Here is a 9,417-nt window from a genome sequence, read left to right on the forward strand (position 1 = left end):
AGTTGTGCATCCACAGTCTGTATCACTGTATCTGAAATATAATTGGCTCAATTCAGACATTTAGTCATGTGGACTATCATTGTCTCCTGGTAAACCATAAATTCAAAATGTTTACATTTCCTCTACCGTGAACTACAGATCAATGAGGCTGTGTCCCAATTCAGGGCCTGCAGCCTCAGAGTCCACAACGGTCACGTACTCAAAGACTGCTAAAGCCGGAAGTGAAATGGGACGGTCTAGCCTCCATCACGCTGCCCAGGTTGCCTAGCAACCATGATACTAACCGCTGGAAACGTTTCATACAGCTTTGTGTGACAGAAATGACGGAGAAAATCGTTTGTCCATTTGTTTGTTTGTTTTACATGAGCTTTGTGTGATTAGTTGAGTATCTGAGACCACAGGACTGTGAAACATGATTGTTGGGTTTCATTTCTGTACTGAACAGTCATATAAGATTAGCTAGTAAATAACAATTAGCTGATGTTGTTCATGAGACTAAAATCATCTCACTGTGGTAAGGTAAATATAATATGGCCAATATTATAGTTAGTATATTAATCATTATTAGTTATTACAGCAGTGAGCTTGAACTCTGTGTCAAACACTGAGCTTCAGTAAAGATTCAAGTTGCAGTTATTTATATTTCCTGTCACCTTAAATCTTCACTCAAACACAAGCATCTGTGACAGTGTGTATATAGATGTTTTATATATAGGAGACAAATATTGTTCTTTTAATATGTTGGCATTACTAAATTTGGCTCAATGCTTACATATATGTGTAAAAAGCAAATGTACGAGCTGTGATAACTGTGTCTGATAGAATGAAGAGTAGACTGATATATGAAATATTCCTTTATTGGGTGAGAAAATCAGACCATGTCATAACTGCTGTAAGTCACACAGAATAGATATCAGAGCCTTAAACAGGCTGACTTCTGCTAAATGGGTCAAACTGGGCAGAAAGTACACAAACACATAACATCCTTATAGAATATGATGTAACACTATAGATCAACTTAGCTCAGAATATATAAAGCATATAAACAGTTACAGCAATATGATGCAACAAACACAGCAGCTACTGATCCAAAATACTCAAAGCTTCATAGAACTGAAACCAACATTTATTTTAGCTCCATTCTGCTGCTGATACAGACTTTAGGTTTCTGAACATTAACCTTGTTGCTGCCTTTCATAGTGTGTAACTTGAAGGCCCTGAGTACTTTCTCCCACACTGAAAACACTGGGATGATAACATTATTTGAACATTACCTAATAAGACTGATTCAGCACAGACAGTTAGTTATGTTAAACTTTTCTAGCAGTCCTGGAACAGGTTGGCTACTGAAGCATGTTTTAACCGAAACATGTTTTTACTGAAACAGGTTTGTTATTGAAACAGGTTTTTACTGAAACATGTTTTTACTGAAACAGGTTTTTACTGAAACAGGTTTGTTATTGAAAGACGTTTTTACTGAAACATGTTTTTACTGAAACAGGTTTGTTATTGAAACACGTTTTTACTGAAACATGTTTTTATTTTTACTGAAACAGGTTTGTTATTGAAACACGTTTTTACTGAAACAGGTTTGTTATTGAAACACGTTTTTACTGAAACAGGTTTGTTATTGAAACAGGTTCTTACTGAAACAGGTTTGTTATTGAAACACGTTGTTACTGAAACATGTTTTTATTTTTACTGAAACAGGTTTGTTATTGAAACAGGTTTTTACTGAAACAGGTTTTTACTGAAACAGGTTTTTACTGAAACAGGTTGGCTACTGAAGCTTGTTTTTACTGAAACACGTTTTTACTGAAACAGGTTTGTTATTGAAAGACGTTTTAACCGAAACATGTTTTTACTGAAACAGGTTTGTTACTGAAACACGTTTTTACTGAAACATGTTTTTATTTTTATTGAAATAGGTTTGTTATTGAAACACGTTTTTACTGAAACATGTTTTTACTGAAACATGTTTTTACTGAAACACGTTTTTACTGAAACATGTTTTTACTGAAACATGTTTTTACTGAAACAGGTTTGTTATTGAAACACGTTTTTACTGAAACATGTTTTTACTGAAACAGGTTTGTTATTGAAACACGTTTTTACTGAAACAGGTTTTTACTGAAACAGGTTTTTACTGAAACAGGTTTGTTTTTGAAACACGTTTTTACTGAAACATGTTTTTATTTTTTACTGAAACAGGTTTGTTATTGAAATAGGTTTTTACTGAAACAGGCTGGCTACTGAAGCAAGTTTTTACTGAAAGATGTTGTTACGGCCCTGGTCATAATGTGTCTTGGTGGCTGTTTCTTGTGTCTGTGTCTTTAAGTCTCTGCAGGTCCCTGATTGGATAAGCTGACGGCTGCTGATTGGTCCCCTGATCATGTGGTTGCTTTGAAAATCTGTTACCAGCAGTTGAGCCACTGACAGCAGCAGCAGACCTGACCCTGGTTTCCAAAACCTGTATCATTCTGTTTGAGCTTCTCGTGACTTACCGAGCTTTGTATATAGCGTGTACATTAGTTTTCACTTGTAAATAGCACTGAAACAGAAGGGGTGAGCTGCCTTATTATTTTTCCTTGTACTGTTTTCTCCTGTTTATTTTAGTTAGGTAGTTAGGTGTAGCGCTTGTCTTTTGTTTGGTTTTTGTTTCACATAGGGTTTTAGACAACACCTCCTTTCCTGACTTAGCTTATTTTGTTTGTTATTTTGGCCTTTGTTCACCCCGGAGCTTCTTTTTCAGTGTAGACAAATAAACCACCGTTCACTAAGAAATTGTTTTTTCTGTGTATGGTTTTGGGGACCAGGGCGGGGTCACTTCCTTCTTTAACTCTTATGCTACGTTCCTGTACACCTAGACTGGGGCGTAACATAAAGTGGGGGTTCGTCCGCTCTTTTCTTTTGCCATTCTTTTTGCTCATTGTATTTTTTAGGTTGCCTACAGTTTTTGGTTGGCAGTTTTCTTGTAGTGTTGGGGGTAGACTAGCCGCAATGACTTTTGACATGGATGATTTTGCACTGCAACCCACCATGGATAAGTTGGATCAATGCACAAAGGCAGATTTGTTGTTGGTGGCAAAGTTGTTTAATGTTAGTGAACCTTTGAATACTAAAAAGCTAGAAACTAAGCAGTGTCTGACAGCACAGCTGTTGGATAAAGGGGTTAATTACGAAGTTGAAACCTCGGCCGATTGATGCGACTGGAGGTTTGGTGGTGGATGTGGGAGCAGAAGCTGCTGCAACCATACCACAAGCTGCCAGTGGACGGGTGACACCAGGGGCAGAGGCTCCTGCTGCCATTCAGGTCCCAAATGTTAGCCCAGCCGGACAATTTCAACATCTTAGGCTCGCCCTTCGCCTGAAAGAGGTGGAGCTTGAGGCTAAAGCCAAAGAAGTTGAGCTTATGCATCTCCGTATAAGGGCTATGGAGCTGGATCCCTCCTGACAACGTAATGTTACCTCTATTACAGTGAGTAAAATTGTCAGTAAAACTTGTGATTCATTCTCCTCTGACCAGTTTGATGCAAGCAAGCAGATTGCTTTAGTGCCACCTTTCAGAGAAAGTGAGGTTGACTCTTACTATAATGCCTTTAAACGCATCGCAACCACTTTGAAATGGCCCAAGGATGTGTGGAGTTTGTTGCTGCAGTGTAAATTGGTGGGGAAAGCACAGGAAGTGTGTGCAAGCTTATCCATTGATGACAGTCTGGATTATGAAATTGTGAAATCCACTATTTTAAGGGCTTATGAGCTAGTTCCTGAGACAATTCACCAGAGGTTTTGGTCATGTGAAAAATCTGCCAACCAAACACATGTAGAGTTTGCCAGGGAGAAGACTCTCTTGTTTGATAAGTGGTTAGCTGCAAGTAAAGTGAAGGACTTTGCTCAGCTAAGAGAATTGGTTCTGTTGGAAGAATTCAAAACGCGTCTTCCAGAAAGTGTTGTTGTGCATCTCAATGAGCAAAAGGTGGATTTGTTGTCTAAAGCTGCTGTTCTCGCAGATGAGTTTGTGTTGACCCATCACACTACGTTTTCAGCTGTGCGCCATGAATGTGCTCCGTTGTCTAAACCTGCGAGGAGTTTGAGGGTTTCTCCTAAGCGTCAAACACGCCCTGATCCGGTTCCCATGACCGTCCGACAATGCTTTTATTGCCATGATACTGGCCATCTCATTGCCAAATGTCCGTCACTTCATCGCAAAGAGCAAACTCAAACATCGAAAAAACCAAAAAGTGTTGGTTTCGTTCGGTTGGTCTCTACTCCTAATCCCGTCAGTGATGAACCAGGAAATGACGGTCTTGACAGCAGTTACTGACCTTTCATTTCAAAAGGGTTCGTCTCACTGACTGGGAAAGAGGAGGATGGTGTGCCAATTGTAATTTTGCGTGACACTGGGGCTGCCCAGTCTCTCATTTTGGAAAGCGCGCTGCCTTTTTCTAGTAATTCATTTTGTGGTGCTGATGCTCTTATGTGGGGAGTGAAAATGAGTGTGTTACGAGCTCCGCTGCACAGTTTTCCTACAGTCACCTCTCTTTTCGGGCCCGGTAACAGTGGGGGTGCTCGCTTGCCCGTGGAGGGGGTTACTGTGATTCTGGGGAATGATCTAGCCAACAGGAAAGTTTTCCCAATCCCTGAGGTAATTGAAAAGCCCGCCGATGATTCTGTTTTTGTTTCTGAATGTGCAGCTGACAGTCTGCCCTCTGTTTTTCCTGCTTGTGTTGTCACGTGCGCCCACAAACACAAATACGGTGATGTTGACTTGTCTGATTCTTTTCTATGTTCTAAAGCTGTTCCTGAGAAAGCTGAACTGCCTGTGGAAAAAGCTGAAAAATGTGTGTCTGACAGCCTGCTACCTGCTACACCTGACCTGTCTTTTGAGATAAACAGAACAGATTTTGTTCATGTGCAACAGAATGATCCAACTCAACCCAACCCAAATGAGCCAAATGTTTACAATCAGAATCCCCGTGTCTACAGCATTGAAAATGACGTGTTAATGCGCAAATGGCATCCTCCCTCATCTAGTGATCTTAGCTGGAATGTATCTCAACAGGTAGTTGTTACCATCGTATTCTGCGTCACTTTTTCTGGCCAGGTTTGAAGTCTGATGTAACTAAGTACTGCCGTTCTTGCCACATTTGCCAGGTCAGTGGAAAACACATAATCATTGATTGTGTAAGGCAAGGCAAATTTATTTGTATAGCACAATTCAACAACAAGGTGATTCAAAGTGCTTTACAGAGACATTAGAAACAAAAACAAATAAAAAGCATGATTTAAAATTGATTAAAACAAGCAAATAAACTAACTAACTAATTAACAAACAAACAAACAAACAACAGTATATAAAATCAAAACAGATAAAATCAGAACAGTAGATAAAATCAGTAGTTAAATGTAAGTTTTGAAATTTAAGCTTAAAGTGTGGATTTGGTGCTTTATTCAAATGCAGCTGAGAACAGGTGAGTCTTCAACCTGGATTTAAATAAACTGAGTGTTTCAGCTGATCTGAGGCTTTCTGGGAGTTTGTTCCAGATATAAGGAGCATAAAAGCTGAATGCAGCTTCTCCGTGTCTGGTTCTGACTCTGGGAACTGATAAAAGACCGGATCCAGATGACCTGAGGGATCTGGAAGGTTCATACTGGGTCAGGAGGTCACTGATGTATTTTGGTCCTAAACCATTCAGAGCTTTATAGACCAGCATCAGAACTTTAAAGTCTATCCTCTGACGGACAGGCAGCCAGTGTAAAGACCTCAGAGCTGGACTGATGTGGTCCACTTTTTTGGTCTTAGTGAGGACTCGAGCAGCAGAGCTCTGAATGAGCTGTAGTTGTCTGACTGATTTTTTGGGTACACCTGTAAAGATGCTGTTACAGTAATCAAGCCTACTAAAGATGAATGCATGGACTAGTTTTTCCAGGTCCTGTTGAGACATCAGATCTTTTATCCTTGATATATTCTTGAGGTGATAGTAAGCTGATTTTGTTATTGTCTTAATGTGTTTTTCTAAGTTTAGGTCTGCATCCATCACTACACCCAAATTTCTCGCCTGGTTTGTGGTCTTTAGATGTATAGATTGAAGTTCTCTGGTGACCTGTAATCGTTTTTCTTTGGCGCCAAAGACTATTACCTCAGTTTTGTTTTTGTTTAGCTGGAGAAAATTGTGGCACAACCAGTCATTGATTTCCTCAATGCATTTACCAAGAGCCTGTACAGGGCCTCGGTCTCCTGGTGACATTGTGATATATATTTGTGTGTCATCTGCATAGCTGTGATAGTTTATTTTGTTGTTGTTTATAATCTGTGCCAGTGGGAGCATGTAGATGTTAAACAGAGGGGGTCCCAAGATGGAACCTTGGGGAACTCCACATGTGATGCTTGTCTGTTCAGATGTGAAGTTACCTGTTGATACAAAGTATTTCCTGTTTTCTACGTATGTTTTGAACCAGTTTAGTACAGTTCCTGAAAGACCTGTCCAGTTCTCCAGTCGTTTGAGTAATATGTTGTGGTCAACTGTATCAAATGCTGCACTGAGATCCAGTAAAACTAAGACTGACATTTTTCCACTGTCTGTATTCAGACATATGTCATTAAACACTTTGGTCAGAGCGGTTTCAGTGCTGTGGTTCTGTCTAAAACCTGACTGGAAGGCATCGTAGCAATTATTCTGTGTTAAGAAGTAACTGAGCTGTTGAGAAACTGCTTTTTCAATGATCTTACTTAAAAACGGGAGATTTGAGATCGGCCTGTAGTTGTTCATTTGTGTCTTGTCAAGATTGTCCTTTTTCAGTATAGGTTTGATTACAGCAGTTTTTAGTGATTCTGGAAACACACCTGATAATAAAGAAAAGTTGACGATCTGTAACAGGTCTGACTCTAAAGTCTTTGAGACCTTTTTGAAAAAACTTGTTGGCAGGACATCTAAACAGCAGGAGGAGGAGTTCAGTTGACCTAAGATGTCCTCCAGGTCTTTGCTGTTAATAGGTTGAAACTGTTTCATGGTGTTTAAACAGTTTTTTGGTGGACACAGTACATATCCTGGATCTGCTGTTGATGTACCAATTGCTTGTCTAATTTTTTGGATTTTTTCAGTGAAGAATTTGGCAAAGTCATTGTAGGTCCGCTTCCAAAAACAAAGTCAGATCATCAGTACAATTCAATTCAATTCAATTCAATTTTATTTATATAGCGCCAAATCACAACAAAAGTCGCCTCAAGGCGCTTCATAGATACAGAGAAAAGCCCAACAATCATATGACCCCCTATGAGCAGCACTTTGGCGACAGTGGGAAGGAAAAACTCCCTTTTAACAGGAAGAAACCTCCAACAGAACCAGGCTCAGGGAGGGGCGGGGCCATCGACTGTGATTGGTTGGGGTGAGAGAAATTAGAGAGGATAAAGACATGCTGTGGAAGAGAGACAGAAGTTAATAACAGATATGACTCAATGCAGAGAGGTCTGTTAACACATAGTGAGTGAAGAAGAAACACCCAGTGCATCATGGGAATCCCCGGCAGCCTACGTCTATTGCAGCATAACTAAGGGAGGATCCAGGGTCACCTGGTCCAGCCCTAACTATATGCTTTAGCAAAAAGGAAAGTTTGAAGCCTAATCTTGAAAGTAGAGATAGTGTCTGTCTCCTGAATCCAAACTGGAAGCTGGTTCCACAGAAGAGGGGCCTGAAAACTGAAGGCTCTGCCTCCCATTCTACTTTTAAATACTCTAGGAACAACAAGTAGGCCTGCAGAGCGAGAGCGAAGTGCTCTAATAGGTCATTAAGATAAGATGGGGCCTGATTATTTAAGACCTTGTATGTGAGGAGCAGGATTTAGAATTCTGGATTTAACAGGAAGCCAAAACAGGAGAAATCTGCTCTCTCTTTCTAGTCCCTGTCAGGACTCTTGCTGCAGCATTTTGGATTAGCTGAAGGCTTTTCAGCGAGTACATCTTGACTTTGATGTGCGCCGTCACACGCTTCCCTGAGGCTATTCCGCTACAGTCAAAGCTGTTGTCAGAGCCTCAGTGAACTTTTTCTCTGCTTTCGGTTTGCCTAGATCAGTTCAAACGGACCAAGGGTCAAACTTCATGTCCAAGATTTTTGCTCAGATCTTAAAATTGCTTGGCATAAAGCATCAAAACTCCAGTGCGTATCATCTTGAATCACAGGGTGCGCTTGAGCGTTTCCACCAAACATTTAAAGCTATGATGAGGAAGTTCTGCCTCGAGTCAGAAAGAGAGTGGGACGAGGGTGTGCCACTTCTTCCAGCGGTGAGAGAGAGTGTGAGTCCACGGGTTTCAGTCCTGCAGAGCTGGTGTTTGGACACACAGTGCGTGGTCCTCTGCGGCTGCTTAAAGAGAAATATCTGTCCGACACAGCTACCCCCGAGCAGTACGTACTAGATGAACCTCCAGCTGAACGTCGGCAAGACCAAGGAGTTGGTGGTGGACTTCAGAAGGAGTCAGCACAGAGACTACAAGCCCATTATCATCAATGGAGCTCCAGTGGAGAGGGTGCAGTCCTTCAAGTATCTTGGTGTCCACATCTCCTCAGACCTGACATGGGCTGCCCACATTCAGGTCCAGACCAAAAAGGCTAGGCAGCGCCTGTATCACCTACGACAACTGAGGAAGTTCAGGGTCTCTCCAAAGATCCTCAGGATTTTCTATACAGGCGCTGTGGAGAGCATCCTCACACAGAACATGACATCGTGGTTTGGGAACAGCTGTGTGAAGGACCAAAAAGCTCTCCAGAGAGTGATCCGTACAGCAGAACGCTGCTGCAGGATTGCTCTCCCCCCGCTTCAGGACACCTACACCAGGAGATGCCGGACTAGAGCAGATACTGAAGGACCCGTCCCATCCTGGCAACAAACTGTTCCAACTTCTGCAATCTGGTAGAAGGTTCCGCATCTTCCGGGCAAGGACAGAGAGACTCAAGAGGAGCTTCTATCCCCAAGCCATCCGTGCCCTAAACACACACACCCGCCCTCTCACATCATCTATAATTGACTGAGACAGGACTCTTCCAGACACTAAACCAAGGCACAATGTACATTTCAATTCCTTTAATTTTAAATATGTTTATATTGTCTATCCTGTAAAATAGTCAGATGTCTATTCATATTAATGTACAGAATTCACCTGCTGGCTGCTACTACTGCACATGCACAATGTATATACTATATATATATATATATAAAAAACACCCAGCACGCCCCTGCGGGCGGTTTATCCTCCAAGCTCGGGTCCTCTACCAGAGGCCTGGGAGCTTGAGGGTCCTGCGCAGTATCTTAGCTGTTCCCAGGACTGCGCTCTTCTGGACAGAGATCTCCGATGTTGTTCCCGGGATCTGCTGGAGCCACTCGCCTAGCTTGGGAGTCACCGCACCTAGTGCTCCGATTACCACG

This window comes from Maylandia zebra, linkage group LG12 (genome assembly GCF_041146795.1).
Source record: "Maylandia zebra isolate NMK-2024a linkage group LG12, Mzebra_GT3a, whole genome shotgun sequence".
Taxonomy (NCBI): Eukaryota; Metazoa; Chordata; class Actinopteri; order Cichliformes; family Cichlidae; genus Maylandia; species Maylandia zebra.